This window comes from Delphinapterus leucas, chromosome 9 (assembly GCF_059928025.1).
Source record: "Delphinapterus leucas isolate spDelLeu-1000000601 "Yukka" chromosome 9, BTC_Dleu_Yukka2, whole genome shotgun sequence".
NCBI classification, from domain to species: domain Eukaryota; kingdom Metazoa; phylum Chordata; class Mammalia; order Artiodactyla; family Monodontidae; genus Delphinapterus; species Delphinapterus leucas.
In genome coordinates this window covers 93,720,339-93,737,242 of record NC_143137.1, presented here as the reverse complement: position 1 = coordinate 93,737,242, position 16,904 = coordinate 93,720,339, and the positions used below count along the sequence as shown (strand labels likewise).

At 44.7% G+C, this 16,904-nt stretch overlaps 1 protein-coding gene across 3 annotated transcripts in view; it reads right to left on the bottom strand.

Annotated features, from left to right (window-relative positions):
- The window catches only part of SUGCT (succinyl-CoA:glutarate-CoA transferase), a 793,918-nt gene that overhangs the window by 12,692 nt on the left and 764,322 nt on the right, over positions 1-16,904 (bottom strand). For all 3 annotated transcript variants that reach the window (XM_089917071.1, XM_089917070.1, XM_022593044.2), the window contains one exon: positions 1-16,904. This exon is cut by the window's left edge and continues 12,692 nt beyond it; it is cut by the window's right edge and continues 70,907 nt beyond it. The gene's annotated coding sequence lies outside the window, so the exon portion shown is untranslated.

Sequence of the window (16,904 nt, the reverse complement as noted above, 5' to 3'; positions counted from 1 at the left end):
GTGCTCATTCACCAAGACACCAAGAGCAGCATCACCAAAGGGCAGTCTGCACCACTGTCAAGGCAGGGAATAAAGTCAAGGGATCAATGCAAAGAATACTGGTTTAGGGGGAAAGTGAAGATAATCATTTCTGTCCAACAAAGATTTCTTGAGGACCTACTGTGTTCCAGATATTGCACCAGGCACTGTAGGTACAATCCTACTGCCTAGGAGCTGAGAGTTTAAGGAGATATCACCAAATAATTTCAAAATTACATGGGAAGCTATAAGCAGAATGAGAAAGGATATCTGGTCCCAAGTGATGCATGTGAGTAGAACTTCTAGAACATACAACCTTACACAATCCTTGAGAAGTGAATGTCAGTGAAGCAAGTTACGGATGCCCAGGAAGTGGACAAAGCAAGGGCCAGGTGAGAGGTGGTGGGACCAGGACAGGACCAGTGCCACTGTGGTAAAGGTTGGTGTGAATGAGCAGAGTCAAATCATCAGAACTTCAGGACTGATTGGATGTGTGGCTTGAGTGGGAGAGAGTAGACTCTAAATTAAAAAAGTCAGGCGCCGGGAGAATGCTGCTCTCGGGACATGGATTTTGAAATGGGTGGAGACGGGCAGTCTAAGATAAAGGCTATGAACCACATGAGGGTCAGGGGTGCCAGCTTTTAATGGGGTGCCAGCTGTGTGGCTCAGGGTGGTGCAGCCTTGAGTGGTTAAGCTGGATGCGGCGTCTTCAGAGAGTGAGGTGGAAAGCTAGGTGCCTGTGTCCTTCCCTTTGATTCTGTACTTTACTCATCGCGTTGACAGTTGGGATTAGTATTTTCCTAATTCAATTGTTTTTGTAAATCCCCATTGGTCTGATGATTGATTACAGGTGGCTATAAACTAAGAAATGGTGGAGCATGGCTTAGCCTCCCCTTTCTCCTTCCCTCAGCAAACCAGAGGCCTGGAAAATCTTGGGGTTGCCTTGGGAAACGAAATGCACTCTAAACGAGGAGCTGAAGGAAGGTGGAACCTTTAAATTAACCTCCAGTGGAAACCCCAGCCTACTTGTTATGGTCATTCTTGGCACCAAAGGCCTCCCATATTGGCTCAAATCCAGTAACACAAAAATGGTAAAGTTGCAGGACAGAAAGTTGGCATGGACCCTGTGGTGATTTCCCTGTCCCACTGACTCCCCTGCCTTGGAATTCTGTGTAGACTTGGCTTCAAGGCACATTCCTTCAGCGTTCAGTAGGCAGAGGTGTCCGGCTCTTGCAATGTGTACGTGATTTTAAAAGAACTAAGAACAGGCTCTCAACCACTGCTTTCTTTTTTCAACCACTGCTTTCTAAAGGTCAAATCTCACTGCTCCAAGTGTGAGCGGGAAACACAAATATATTCCAGATCACACAGCCCACAGGTGCAGAAGCGGAGTTCTGCAAATTTCATGTGCAGACTGGCGGGGTCCTTTCTTTGAGTCTCCAGATGCACAGGGAATGTTTTACGTACAGGAAGACAGAGGCTACACAGGGACAGTTGGGCTTTGGAGAAAAAAAGTATGGACATGTAGTTAACTCTACCACAAATCCCCATATTCAAGCCACCAAGATAGGAGGGAGGAAGGAAGCATGCAGGGGGATTTCATCCACACATTCATTCCAAAAATGTGGAGTGTTTACTATATGTCAGACGTTTTCCAAAGATATTTTCCTGCCTGTGACAAAGTTGCTCACACTAGAGAAATGTGTTTCTTGCCACTTAGAAATCACTATGCAATTCAGGGAGTTAGAAGATCGGCATACCGTTTGCCTTTGATTAATGACATCACCAGGAAAGTGATTTTATGATTTTTCCTTTTATCTAACTAAGCTAGTCACTTTTCATAAATGCCCTGGAGAGAAACATACCCTGAGAAGTGGGTTTCACGAAGGAAGCAACCTGCCTGAAGGAGGTTGGGAAATGTCTAATTGAAGTGCAATTATTGGTCTCCCTTGTTCTCGATGAACAATTGCCAGGAGGCTCTTGCCATGGACAGCCATGGTCTTCGAATTCTCCACAAATAGAAATGCAAACCATTTTATGTGATGGTTATAGTAATGATGACGATATGACGATATGATGATATGATGATGGTAGAATAGGCTAAGGAAAATATTGAAGGAGGTAAGAAGAGTGAGAAAAAAGCACAATAATCTAAAACAATAAGGTGACGGCAATGTTCATGGACATTGATACCAGGGTATCATTCAATCAGAGGTATTTATTGGGCACCTATTATTTTCAGGTCATGCTAGGTGGTGGGGATATAATAATAAACAAAGAAATCAGACTTTCATGGAACTTGCATTATAGTGATGGAAGAGAGAAAACAGAAACAAAACAAAACATAGGATGCCAATTGCTGAGATAGAGGAAGAGGTACGGGGGAGGCCATGTGTGTACATGTCTAGGGGTGGGTGTTAATTTGTTTAATGGTGTTGGAGAAAGAGACTCCTAGAAGATAACATTTCAGCTGATTCCAGTGGCTAAAGGGAAGAGTCATTCTTTGGGCAAACAGAGCTGATTCTTTGACCTCCTCAGCATTTCTTTTCCTAGATTTGGAGCTGAGCTGGTGTACCCTTCATGTTCAGTATCATCAGTTTCCTAGGGAACACCTTTTGACTGTGGGACCGGGTGGACTGAGACACAGGGAGAATTTACAACCAGTGCCCACCTTCTGTGCTCTCCTCCGGCCACGTCCCAGATCTCCTGCTCTGTATGCTACATAGTTTCTGAGCTATTCCCTGCTTCTTCCCAAAATGTCAAGAAACCTATCCAGAGCTTGTGCACCAATCTCTTCAAAATAAGGCCATGGGGTTTGTTAATTCAGGTCAAGGAGCTGGAGAAGAATAATGGTAGGAAGCTGGCAGGCTTCCAGAGTGGGTGTAACTCTTTGGGAGAAGTGGGCCGTGAATACTTTCTTTGTTCTTTTCCCTCCTTACATTGGATTGGGTGTGTGTGTGGGGGTATTTTCATTTTTAGTATCAATGATACGGAAGAAACTGGACTACATCCTCTTACTTGGATGTGCTTTGTTAAAGTAGGTAGATGTCTTTACCTTTAAGCTAAGTGCACCCTGCACACAATTTGCAGTCTGGCCTTGGCTGTCCCTGTCCTGATTAGCGTCCCAACCTTGGGGGCAGGAGTGACCACACCATGTGAAAAAGGAGGGTACACAACAGATTTCCTGAGCAGCTTACACACCTTTCTCTCTGCTTTGCCCCTTCCTCGGGTATATTTAGGTCCCACCTAATAAGATTTGACAGTCTAGGACATAATCCTATAGTCAGGCAATTGGGTAGCTAAGCTGCTTCAGAACCCTTGTCTCAATACTCCTTTATAATTGTATAATGTTTTATTTGTTTGTCAAAGTTCTCTCCTATTTTCTCACCTGTTCTTCACAGTAGGGTTGTTAGAAAGCTTGTGCTATTTGAAAATCTCTGTTTTACAGATGAAAACTCTGGTCTCAGGGAAGCTGGGTTGCTAGTCCAAGGACATGAGAAGGTCATTTGGGAGCCCTGAGTGACATCTAGTTCTTCCGACTCTGAATCTGTTGCTCTTCAGCTGCATCTTAAATGTGCGGAACCCTGGGATTGGATCTCGGCCACAGGTGAAAATTCTTGCCAGTGGGAAACAAGTCACCTTCTTTCCTGCCTTCTCCCGGGGAGTGATCTGATCTCCCTGCACTCATGAAGGAAACTGCAGATGAAGCTGTTTCCTGTGCAGTGAGAGGGGAACATCCAACAATGGTGAGGACTGGTGACACCGAGAGCCTCTCGTTTCCCACCTCTCCTCCCCAGAAACCCTCCACCCAGGGCTTGGCCACGATTCCACCAATGCTTTCTGACTCAGGAGCTCAGCTCCAGGCGAAGGAGTTTCCAGTTAAGCTACACAGGATAAGCAGAGGCGATGGGGCATCCCCTTCACCTGCCATGACTAAGCTTTGTCCTCTATGCGGTGAGCAAACATAGCACACAGAATACCGAACACATCCAGGAGTGCCATGTCATGGGTGGCAAGGAGGGCTTCTAGGGAGCGAAAATAAGGGTGATGAGGTCCAGCTTCATTCATGACCTAGAACCTGACTACCCAAGTGCTCCACAAACCGGCAGGTCAGCATCACCAGGAGGTGGGGACTAGAAATGCAGAAACTCAGGCTTCCTCTGCAGCCTCTGGAATTGGAACCTGCATTTTAACAAGATCCCCCAGCCCTGACTCCTCTGTTATCTTGGTGTCTGTCCGTCTAACTCACAACACTTTTGCTCTGGAATGTACTTCTGGAATTCCTGCAACTTGCAGATGTTTTCTTTCCCCTCTTTATAGACAGCACTTCACTAGGGTTAAACTGCCAGTAAGCGCGACTGTGCCTTTGTCTGGTTCACTGCAGAGCCAAACCTCTTCCCTCAGTGACCAGAACTCTTCCACACAAGGCCTCTCTGGCCCACTCTTTCCAGGGAAGCCTTTTCAGAACAAGGGAAAAGCAGTTTCTTCAACTGTAAATACCTACTTCACAGGGTTGTGGTAATGGCTAGAGATTCTACACATGGAGCATCTAGCCCAGTGCCTGAAAAAAACAGATGTCCTCAATAACTGACGGGTTATTGCGGTGGAGATACGGGAATGCGTATCATACCTGGGGTGGACTTTTGCCATAAAGCTACGCAACATCCATATCTTCTTAGTATTTTGGAGGAACCATGGGGGAGAAGAGGAAGGCTCACCTTCCACTATGGGTGCTCTAAGGGAGGGTCCCTGTATGTGTGTGTGCGGAGGAGAGGGGGCAGGGGACACGTGGTAGAACTCAACCAATCAGAAGCTCTGCCTGGGGCTCTGAATCTGGAAGTGACTGGGCGCAGGGGCACCGCGCAGCACCCATCCCATCGGCCCACAGGAGGAAGCCTTCCTCCATCAGGTCAGGGCTCCCCCTCCGTGATCAAAACATGGCTGAGGGGGGCTTCCCTGGTGGCGCAGTGGTTGAGAATCTGCCTGCTAATGCAGGGAACACGGGTTCGAGCCCTGGTCTGGGAAGATCCCACATGCCGCGGAGCAACTAAGCCCGTGAGCCATAGCTACTGAGCCTGCGCGTCTGGAGCCTGTGCTCCGCAACAAGAGAGGCCGCGACAGTGAGAGACCCGCACGTCGCGATGAAGAGTGGCCCCCGCTCGCCGCAACTAGAGAAAGCCCTTGCACAGAAATGAAGACCCAACACAACCAAAAATTAAATTAATTAAAAAACAAAAACAAAACAAAAACACGGCTGAGGGAACTTCACAAACTTCACCACTTCAAACACCATCCAAAGAAAGAAAGGCCCTTCTGATATCCGCTTGTCCTGGGATCCGTTATCACTCATTGGCCCAGATTGTTTCGTTCCCATTATTATACTGATCACAGGGCTGAAGGTGGAAGCACTGACAGATATAAACCACTTAGGGTACACTCCTAGGACTGCAAGTGGCATCTTTCCACCCAATGTCATGGCTCAACAAGAGGAAATAAGTCCCCCCTCACCCTCACCCCGACCCCAAATCAATAAGGATACAAAAGGTGAAATGAGAATATATGCTGAGGAGGAAACCAAAAAACCTCTACAAAAATTAAAACTGTGCTAAAAATATTTTTATGGACAAGGTCGTATATTAACTGGAAAAAAAAATCAAGTCGTAAAAACAGGATTTTCAGCATTCTTCTGTTTCTTTAATTATCTATCTATAAAACAGGATATATAAAAGAATGCTAAGAATAACAGGCTTATGGGGGATTTTTATTTTATTCTTGATGCTTATCTCAATCTTTTACTTTTTTCTCTATAACAAACATATTTTTAAACACGTACTTTGTTTCTTTAGCATCATTATTATCCTCAACATCAGTATCCACATTTTAGCACCCATCCAGTTCTACAGTATTGTATAAAATTAGTTTGGGTTTTTTTGGTATCATTTTACTTTTTTTTTTTGCCTTTTTAAAAAAAATTTATTGGAGTGTAATTGATTTACAGTGCTGTGCTAGTTTCTGCTGTACAGCAAAGTGAACCAGTTATACATATACCTGTACATATTTCCACTCTTTTAAAGATTTTTTTCCCAGGTAGGCCATTACAGAGCACTGAGTAGAGTTCCCTGTGCTATACAGTAGGTCCTTGTTGGTTATCCATTTTATGTATAGTAGTGTGTATATGTCAATCCCAATCTCCCTATTTATCCCTTCCCCGCTCTTACTCCCGGTAACCATAGTTTGTTTTCTATATCTGTAACTCTATTTCTGTTTTGGGGCATATACTGGGAGAAAACCATAATTCAAAAAGATACATGCACCCCAATATTCACTGAAGCATTATTTACAATAGCCAGGACATGGAAGCAACCTAAATGTCCATCGACAGATGAATGGATAAAGAAGATGTGGTATATATATGTACAATGGAATACTACTCACCCATAAAAAAGAATGGAATAATGCCATTTGCAGCAACATGGATGGACCTAGAGATTATCATACTGACGGAAGTAAGTCAGACAGAGAAAGACAAATAGCATATGATATCGCTTCTACATGGAATCTAAAAAAAGGGTACAAATAAAATCAGTTTTGTTGAAACATCTCTTTGTGATGTTATTTTCTCAGTAGCTTAGTCCCTTCTACAAAAGATGCCTTCAAGGAAAGCACATCTTCTTTTAGAAAAACGAAGCCCAGAACCTGTTAGCCCTAGAAGGAGAATCTTCTACATGGGGGAGGGGTGATGAGGCAATTAAGTCTGCCTTCCTTTCCCTGGGATCTGCCCTTCCGTAAGGCCTCAGCCCCACCTACCACATCCACGGCGCTCTTAGACTTTAACACTTGTGCTCACGTTCAAACCAAACAACTTCTCATAGTTGCCTCTTTGCATAGCTGAAAGCATGCTGGAAATTTTACAAAGAAAAGAATTTACCAATGAATGACAAAAAAATGAATAAACCCCAAACACCATGATTCTATTACACATACCCAGCTCTTTAGGGAGTAGAGACGGAGCTCACACAAGTTAAACCATCTAGAACAAGAGGGTGGCATCCTACTCCTTGGATCCACCCCAGCTTTCTCCAAGCTTCCTTTTCTGTTCTTGAGAGGGAGAGAGAGAGAGAGAGGTTTCAAAGTGTTTCAATTAACCTCTCAGTTATAAGAATGGCTTCCACATAGGCCTCAGAACATCAACAGAAGTATTTATTTTATTTCTATTGGCTCCTCTGAGGGGATAATATATAAAATGTAGAATTATGGTTCCTGCTCTAAGAAGCTTACCATTTCCAGTGGGAATATCCAGCAAATGCCTGTAATTCTCGTTGGAGCCCCAAGAAGGAAGTATGGAAATGTTCTCCATTTATCACTGGGCTCATGGTTGGACGGTCTGTCTCCTGATCACCGCTTCCTCGACTCATACCTGACCCTTACAAACCAGGTGTAGTGGCATCTCTTCCACGAAGCCTTCTCTGATCCCCTGCTCCAAAATCACAGGATTCCTTTTCTTCTGAACTCCCCACATATACTGTGCTGTTCTTGGGAGACATTTCACAGTTTAATGAAACGATTCCTCACTGGGGGAAAGAATGGGGGGGACACACCCTCTGAGAAGCATAAAATCATAGTGACAAGAACAATAAATGCCCTGTATTGAGAACTTATAACCTGGAATAATATAAGTCTCTTCACAGTATCTCACTTAGTGATAACATCATATATGCTTCAAAATGATTATGTAACTCATCAAAATCACACAGAGAGAAGGTCCCATGCTTTAACTCCTGTCTGCTTTATTTATTCCAAAGGCCCTGCTTTGAATCACCAATTCCTCCTGAGAGTTTTCAAACGCCTCCCCAGACCTCCTCTCCTTCCACCCCTCCAGCCTGGGCTGTGGCCAGCACGTCAGGTCCGTACACACTTTGTCAACCAGTGGGTCCCCGGGCTTGGTGGCAGGGGGCTGCCTTCTGCTCAGATGCTGAGCTGAAACAAGACTGAAGACCACGTTTAGATCCTATTCATCTGCCTTGTCCCCCCTGCTGGGTTTGTACCCCTGCAGGGAAGTACCTTTTTTCATCTATCTGCCACCTTCCACATATACCAGCCCTGTGAAGTCTAGAACAATGTCTCACGCCTATCATTTCTGTATGAGTTTTTTAACTAACATATTTGAGTACGGGAAAGAACACAGGATAAACAGATTATGGAAGTGAAAATAATGTCAAGTGCATGTGATAACGTTTACCAGGGAAAGAGAGGCTTCCTGGAGGAGGTGATATTTTTCATTTCTTCTGGCTGGGAGGATCCTGACTTAGGAGAGATGAAGATGAATGGCAGCCTAGTTGGGGAGGATTGCATAATGGTCTGATGTAAAACATTTCTCGATGTTGATGAGAAATGATGATGCTGATAGAGTTCCTATGACCATAGAACAGATGAGCAAAAACATTTAATTCTGGGAATTTCTGTTTTCCATCCCAGGGATTATTCCTTGGGCCATTATCGCTTCAGTGGAGGAAGGTACTGGCTAAGAATAGGCTACTAATGTTTTCCTTAGAATTACAGCACACGTCAGAAGCGACTAATGACCCAGCGCTGCACTGTTTTCTTTTCATTTCAGTTGGCCTCAAACAAATAAACCCGATAAATATTATCAGAGTCACATATGCTCATTAAGGGTTACAGTCAGTGGCTATGTTTGTTTTACTGTGTAATAGATGATGAAACCATGGTGATGAGTGGAGTAAGCTGGGATGGTTTTCATATTTTCCCATCTTAACACTGGAGACTGGCTCATTGTTTTTTTCACTGGCTTGTATTAGAAATAGAACAGCTTACTAAAACACTTATTCATTTTGACATGTCTTAATGCAGTCCACACTCACATCTTCCAATCTACTTCAATGATACATGATAGATGTTTGAAAGTGGTCCTTAAATATAGCGTTGAATGGGAAATAAGTACTTCCAGGGCGTGGACAACCAGTGTAAAAGCTTTCTGTTAGGAATTAGTATTCTTTAATAACTTATTAATTATCCATAACCGAGGATTTTGTTGTTAATCATTTTATGGGTTAGAGAACAAAATCTGGCTCATGCTATATAAAATTTATGTTCTAAAAAGTCAAGATATACTGTACTGGCTTACTGTCCTTTTTCTTTTTTTTTTTAAGATTTCAGGCCAGTAAAAGAAAATAAGCACTGCAATTATTTCCTAATGAAAATACTACACATTTTCCTATCAGATCCTTACGGGCTTCATATATTTAAGGAGACTGTGAAAAACGATGTCTTCTCATTCCTCCATAAATTCTTTCCAAAATGGTAAAATTGTACCTGTAATCTGGCTGTCTGTAAAGTCTCCTGTCCCCTTCTGGCTCTAATTCATTATTCTGTCAACAGAGTGGACTTTCTAAAATACAATCTGATCACGTCCCTCTCCAGGTGAAAACCTTCAGTGGTTCACTATTAACGTAATCCAAGCCCCTTGCAGGACATATATGACTATTCATATCATTGCCTCTTTTAGCTCCTTTTCAAATTCTCCTTTCACTCTGTTATTACTCCCTTCCTATGTAATTCACAGTCATCCTGAACTCTATATGTTCTAAAACTTGCAAACTTTTGCCCTTCAGCCTACAAATAAACTCCCACTTAATGTTTCGGTTAAATTGTTTCATTACAACTCCACTCAAATGCAACTTCTATGATTTTTTTTTCACCTTTACCCCCAAACATCTAGTCATTCCCTTCTCTGTGCTCCTCTAATACATTCTTCAGGCGTTCATAACATATTTCCATCACCCTGCATTTTCATTATGTTTTAATGTCTACTTTCCCCCAGCCACACCCCTACACCCCCTGCTGAGGATTTTGTCTTTTTTGTAAGTAAAAGCTCAACACTGATATAATTGCTGGCCCCAAGCAGGTCCTCCATAAATGTCCACTTACAGCACAATTAAATGAATGAATCACAAACCACCCCTCATGAGGAAGAAACACACCCAGAGCATATGCGTTTTAATGCCCTGATACTAGTTGCTGTTCCAGACAGGAGTTCCAGACCAAAGCCAGAGACATGGTTCTGAAAAGTGTCCAGGGAGCTTTAGTTTCTAGTTAAAACCACATGTGCCCGAGAGAGCATCAGGGGTGATTACCTGAATGACGCCCACCTCCGAACTTTGTCCACATTAAAGTGGCGTGAACACATACACTGTCTTCTTTGAAAAGTTCCTTTGAGTCTCTGCTGAGAAGTATTCATTTAGAAGAAGAAAGGGTGATTATTAGCATGTCACCAACCAGACAGCAGGGACTGTTCAGCGGCCACTTCCACCGGGATTCAGGCCTGTGGTTAATTTCCAAACAGATTACAGAGACCTGATTTGGGAGGTGAGGTACGATCTTCTGGGGAAGGCTGCGTAAGGCCAGAGAAAATGGTGTCACACTTGACACTGATAAGGGTTCCACCAGCATCATCCAAACCTTCTCTGCAGTTATGCACTCAATGCCATTTTAAAACGGTAACCAACAGAATATAGTTCTAGAAACACAGAATGACACAGATGAAAACCTTAGAGAGAAATCTGTCAATACCCTCTATTATTCAGATGCAGACATAACAGTTTAGAAACAAGTTCTATCTGCATAAACTACTTGGGATATGGAGAAAAGAATATGGAGAAAAGGATTTAGGTGAAAATAATACATAGAGGCGGCAATTTGATGGAGTGGACGGGCCACAAGTTCTGGGGTCAGATCATCCTGGGTTCATCTCTTACCACCTGTCTGGCCACAGGCAAGTTACGTAACCTCTTCAAGCCTCAGTGTCTTCAACTGTAAAAAGTACTTCCTGCTATTTACTTCACAGGGTTGTGGTAATGACTAGAGATTCTACACATGGAGCGTCTAGCCCAGTGCCTGAAAAAAAACAGATGTCCTCAATAACTGACGGATTATTGCAGTAGAGATAGGGGCATGTGAATGATACCTGGGGTGGGCTTTTGCCATAAAGCTACACAACATTCAAATCTTCTTAGTATTTTGGAGGAACCATGGGGGACAAGAGGAAGGCTCACCTTCCACTATGGGGGTTCTACGGGAGGGTTCCTGTGTGTGGGCGGGGGGAGGAGAGGGGGCAGTGGACACATGGTAGAACTCAACTAATCAGAACCTCTGCCTGGGGCTCTGAATCTGGAAGTGACCGGCCACAGGGGCACCGCCCAGAACCCTCACCAGTCTCCTGCCCTGACCACATCCTGTATGAGGACTGGCTATCCGGACCCCTTTGGTTCCTACCTATGCTCTGAGTCTGAAAACCCGGGAGCTCTCTGATGTCCTCCAGCAAATTCCTCATTTGTTTAGGTTAAATCAACTTGATTTCTATTTCTGACTAGTAAGACTCTCACTATCGATACAATTCCGATAGAGGCAGACCGATTCTTACCAATCTATTTACCGCCTGCTGTTAACACACTTTGCACTATATCATTTCCTCAGTTATGACCACGGCTTAATTTTCTGTGTTCATGGAGGAAGAGTAGTCTACAAAAATGAGAAATTGGGAGATTAGGATTGACATATACACTCTACTATATAAAAAAATAGATAACTAATAAGGACCTACTATATAGCACGGGGAACTCTGCTCAATATTCTATAATGACCTATATGGGAAAAGAATCTAAAAAAGAGTGGATATATGTACAGGTATATGTATAACTGGTTCACTTTGGTGTACAGCAGAAACTAACACAACATTGTAAATCACCTACACTCCAACAAAAATTAATTAAAAAAATGAGAAACTGTGAATGAACCACAAAGTTTACTTTGAGTCACAAAATGAAGTCATTATATATACAAACCTAGGCTGAGAGCATCTCTGTATACTCTGAGTTCAAGGGTCTGATTGAAATGGCAGTGGGAGTGGGAAAGGAGAAGCCCGCAATATCCAGTCTCACTGAGTGAGAGCCAGTTACAAAAGAAATGGTCATCTAGGGCAGACATCACTTTGCGCTAAGTAACCAGTGACTCTCCAATGTTTTTAAGTTGGAGCGAAATATATGACAGATGTGTTGGCGCTAGAAACAATAAAAACAGCTCCTTAGATCGCCAAGAAGTGGGGGGGTGAGAAGGTAACACAATACAGGATAAATCAGGAGGGAGTGGGCAGGGCTGTCTGTTATGGTTGAGGGTAGCAAGGGGATGATGTGGTCGGTAGCAGTAACCAAAGCAGAAAACTGCCCTGAACCCCACCCTGAAGGAAAAAGATATACAACTAGAGGAACACAAGAGGGATAAAATGCTAACAGAAACTCACATGGGGCAATAACATTAAAGCACATACAAATAAATTTAATAAAACATAGGGAGGGAAATAATGACTCAGTATCCTGTGCTGAGTTCCCTGGTGGCGGTGGTTCTTAGCATCTAGGGCACATCAGAATGAGCTGAGTTAAAAATGCAGATTCCTGGGCCTCTTGCCCAATAGGGGCTGCTATAGTGCTTTTTGTGGGGGGCCTCGGATGTGTATTTTTAACCGGTTCAGAAGTGCTTCTAGTGCAGGTAGCATTACCTGCTCCAATCACAGATAAGCCCAGAAAGTTTTCTTAGTTTCCATAGGTACAATGTCAGGTTCATATTGTCCTGGGGTCGGGGGGCAAGGCTGCCTTTACGTCAGTTTCAAAGATCAGGATTGCCACCCAGCTGCACCCTCGCAGATTGCCACGTGTGTGGGCTTACCCCACCGATCCCTGGAGGCGACGCTGCCTCTCCCATGGGCTGGAGTGAAGCATCAAACCAAAGAGGATTATTCTCGAGCTTTAAGAGCTAATGAATTTGCCTTGCTAGGTTTTGAACCTGTTTGGGACCTGTCAGCCACTTCTTCCTTCTAATTTCTCCCTTTTGAAATGGGAACGTCTGTCTTCTTCCTGTCCCACCAATGCATTGTGGATGCATGCAACTTGTCTGGTTTCACAGGTTCACACTGGAAAAGAATTTTTTCTTTTCTTTTTTTTTTTTTTTTTTTTTTCCCCGCACGGCATGTGGGATCTTAGTTCGCTCCCTGACCAGGGATGGAACCTGCACCCCCTGCATTGGAAGCGCAGAGTCTTAACCACTGGACTGCCAGGGAAGTCCCTGGAGAAGAATTTTGCCTCAAGATGAATTATGCCTGGAGTCTCACCCTTATCTGGTTTAGGTGACATTTAGGTGAGACTTTGGGCATTAGACTTTAGAGTGGATGCTGGAAGGAGGTAAGACTTTGGGGGCTATTGGGGTGGAAGGAATGTATTTTGCATGTGAAAAGGTTGTGATTTTGAGGAGCTGGGGCAGAATATTACAGACAGAATGTTTATGTCCCCCTGAAATTCATGTGTTAAAGCCCTAACATCCAATGTGATGGTATGTGGTGATGGGGCCTTTGGGAGGTAGTTAAGGTTACATGAGATCATGAGGATGAGGCCCTTATGGTGGGATTAGTGCCATTGTAAGAAGAGACACCAGAGCACTAGTTCTCTCCCTCTCTCCCTCTCTCTCTCTGTCTCTCTCTCTCTCTTCCATGTGAGGACACAATGAGAAAACAGCCATCTACAAGCCAGGAAGAAGAACTTCACCAGAACCTGTCCATCTTGATCTCAGAACTGTGAGAAATAAATTTGTTGTTTACCATAAGTTGCCATCCAGTCTATGGTGTTTTCATATGGCAGCTCAAGCAGACTAAGACACATACCTAGGAAATGGCTGAGTTGGGATTTGAACCCAGAAGTCTGATTTGAGGACTTTTCCCTCGACCAACGACACTAGACTTTCAATAACCCTTTTTGCCAAAAGATATCTAGGAAGCAAGCCTTATCTTTTCTTAGAGTATGTTTCAGTCTCCAACATTTCCTTTATACCAAGGGACAGAAAAAAGTGTGACTTGATTGAAGGTTCCAGGTGCTAGGATTTAGTCTTCCTTCTGTAGCTAAGTGGTGGGACAGAAACTCCCTCACCTTTCCCCTCATGAAGCTGTGTAGACAGGCCACCAAGGCAAGGAGCAACTGAATCTCTCACTACAGGACTCAACCATGTCACCAACACCTGTGCCGAAATGAAGTTTCACCAGAGGTAGCCTGGCCCCCAAGGGGACCGCATAGCTGCCGTGAATCCAGGAGGGCCCATGGATGACACATACTCCAAGCAATGCGTCAGACCACTGTGCACTGACCTTCTGTGGTCTGCCAAGTAGGGAGCACTTGGAGAAAACACAAATATACATTTAGGTATAAAGGTAAAGCATTTTGCAACAGCATTCCTGGTCTTTAGATTAACAAGTACAATATATCAGGTTCACAGGTATTTGGGGGCCAGATGTGCATCTTGGTAAAGAGTTGGTGCATGGTTATAGGGTGGTGTGATGAACATCTTGGAAGATGTTCACTGAGTATTTACTGAGTGAATGAATGAGATGAAAGCCTCTGTGACAAGAGCTGAGCTATCCCTATGCGTGCCAGGATGTGGCAGTCCCCTGACAGGAGTCAAAGGAGCCTGGAGAGTAAGCACTGCCTGACTTGCCCCCTGGCCGACCTCTCGGTGACACTTGGGCTGGAGGGCAAAGAGAAAGGTGTTGCCGCCAATCAGGGCCATGGCGTGCATCCACGTGCAGTGCAGGGGTGCACCTGGGGGCTGAGGACCAGCCTGCGTGCCACGTGCCGGCCGTGTGCCCTGGCTCAGCTGTCTCAGTCCGAAGAGGGATGCTTTCTAGTCGGTCTGCCAAGAGCTGGGAGCCTTTGGTAATTCACATAAAGACACAGTAGGGCCATCCAGGACTCTGTCAATAACCCAGGGGAGTGCAGACCAGCAAGCCAGGTGGGAGCAGAAAGAACTTGAGTCTCAGGATGGCTGAAGTTGAAGGGTCAAGCGGCCGGCCCATCAGGCTGCAGAGTTAGCCTTTAGAGCACAGAAGGCCAGTAGCCGGATCCAACATGAAAACTTCCCACGGAGGCAAGAGTTGGTGGCACTGAGTAGGAGTTCACTGGTCACGTTAATGCACTCTGGCCCTACCTAATTTGGAGAGAAAAGCAAACAGCAAGGGAACCAGAGAAACAAGACAAAGGAGAGTAACCTTGTCTTATTTCTTTATCAAAAACAACATGCTGATTGGAAGGGGTGGTTTCCATTTCTGGTCAGAGTAGCAGCTTCATAAGTTTGGGTCCTCCTCCCCCCTCCCCCATCAACCCTAAGCATCTTGTCACCAAAGCATCCCTCCTTCCTTTATATTCCTTTTCCCATGGGCACAGATGGACCCAGGGAAAATGAGCACATGCAAGTTATGAATTTGCAAAGACTCATGACAGACTTTAAATAATCTACCCCAAGGGAAAACTAAGGGGATGGAAACATTTGCAAGGACGTTGTCATTCTTTCTAGTAGTAGTGCTGGGTCTGGCCCCTTCAACCTCAGAGCTTCATTCTCTGGGAGACAGATCAGCGGCTCCCTTCTGCAGATGGTCTATTGCGTTTGCTGTTATTAGCGACATTGCAACCTGTTCCCTTTCCTCTCCCTCCCAGCAGCAGCCAGAGTATGGACCAGTCGGCCCTTGAAAGAGGAAAGCTGTTCTGGGCATGAGTCTGCGGTGGGTTGTCTGTGCGTCCAGGCCTCCGCCTCGTACTCACTCCATCCTGATGGGGGCAGGAGGTGGAAACATTGCTAGACAGTCTGTTTCTGAAAAGGATCAACCTGCTGCTGAAAGATTTATCGTCGGGGAACTGTGAGGCAGGAGAAGGCCTTTACTTGAGCCAAAATTGGTCATTCAGAGTTCATTCTGTAACCTGATCATTTATTTATATTTTATGCACCTTCTCCCAAGGAGAAGAGGATGCATGTGGGACCATGACCTCATTGAATGTAGCGTGGTCAAGTGACTATCTCACCGGACAGCCTGTTAGATACTTTTGTGTGCAGCTCCTTGGAACGTTGCTTTAACCCTTTGGGTTCTGTGTGAGCTCCAATGAGCAGGGGAAGATCAGGTTTTGCCTCCTCTACTCACATACACTACAAATGATGACACACAGCTCTTGGTTCCAGCAGACGCACGCTCTAGACACAAATGTATCTCTCCCCATCCACTCCTGAAAGAGGACATGGCTGGTGAGAAGTGACAGAAGGCCTGGAAAAACTGAAGACGGGTTGTGGAAGGAAGATTCTTTTTGTAAATATTAATGGCCATTGTTCTCGTGAGATCACATTCAGTGACATGAAACATAACAATGGCTGGCAAAGGCAGTCACAACTTGGCACTGTTCTGGAAATCATAACAACACCTTCTCTGTCCACAATGCTTTCGGCCTGTCAGAGGGTGCTTATTCCATTTCTATCCATGGGTATTTCTAGTCTTACTTCATGCAGGAGATAACGGAGGTCTAAGGAATGAGCTGCCCAAAGTCATTGGCCAGAGCTGGGATGTGAGCTTGTTTTTGGATGCTAAGACCAGAGCTCTGTTCTTCAAGGTCCCTAAAACCACCTCAGGAGGATACTGGGGGCCATCGGTATCTTCAGGAAGCAATCTTGGAAGAAGCTGCTTGCCATTCCCATTCACCCCCTCAAGGTTAGGTGGGCCCCCTGGCTGGCTCCCTGACTCAAAATGAGCCTCCTTCTCTGAGAATAGCCATCAATTCATCGGGTGACCCCGTGCCCCCATGAATGAACCGTCCAACTCTGACCCTCAGCTAGCAGGCCCCCTAATCATGATTAGTTCACGTTGGGACGGACACCTCATCCTGGGTTGGCTATTTAGGTTGGAACAAGGTGACACAGACTTGGGCTTCCATGGAACTTATTTAAAATGGCTGAGAAGGGAATGCCCATAATCTCTTGTTGCTGAATCTCAGAAGCCACTCTTATCTCCCTGTCTC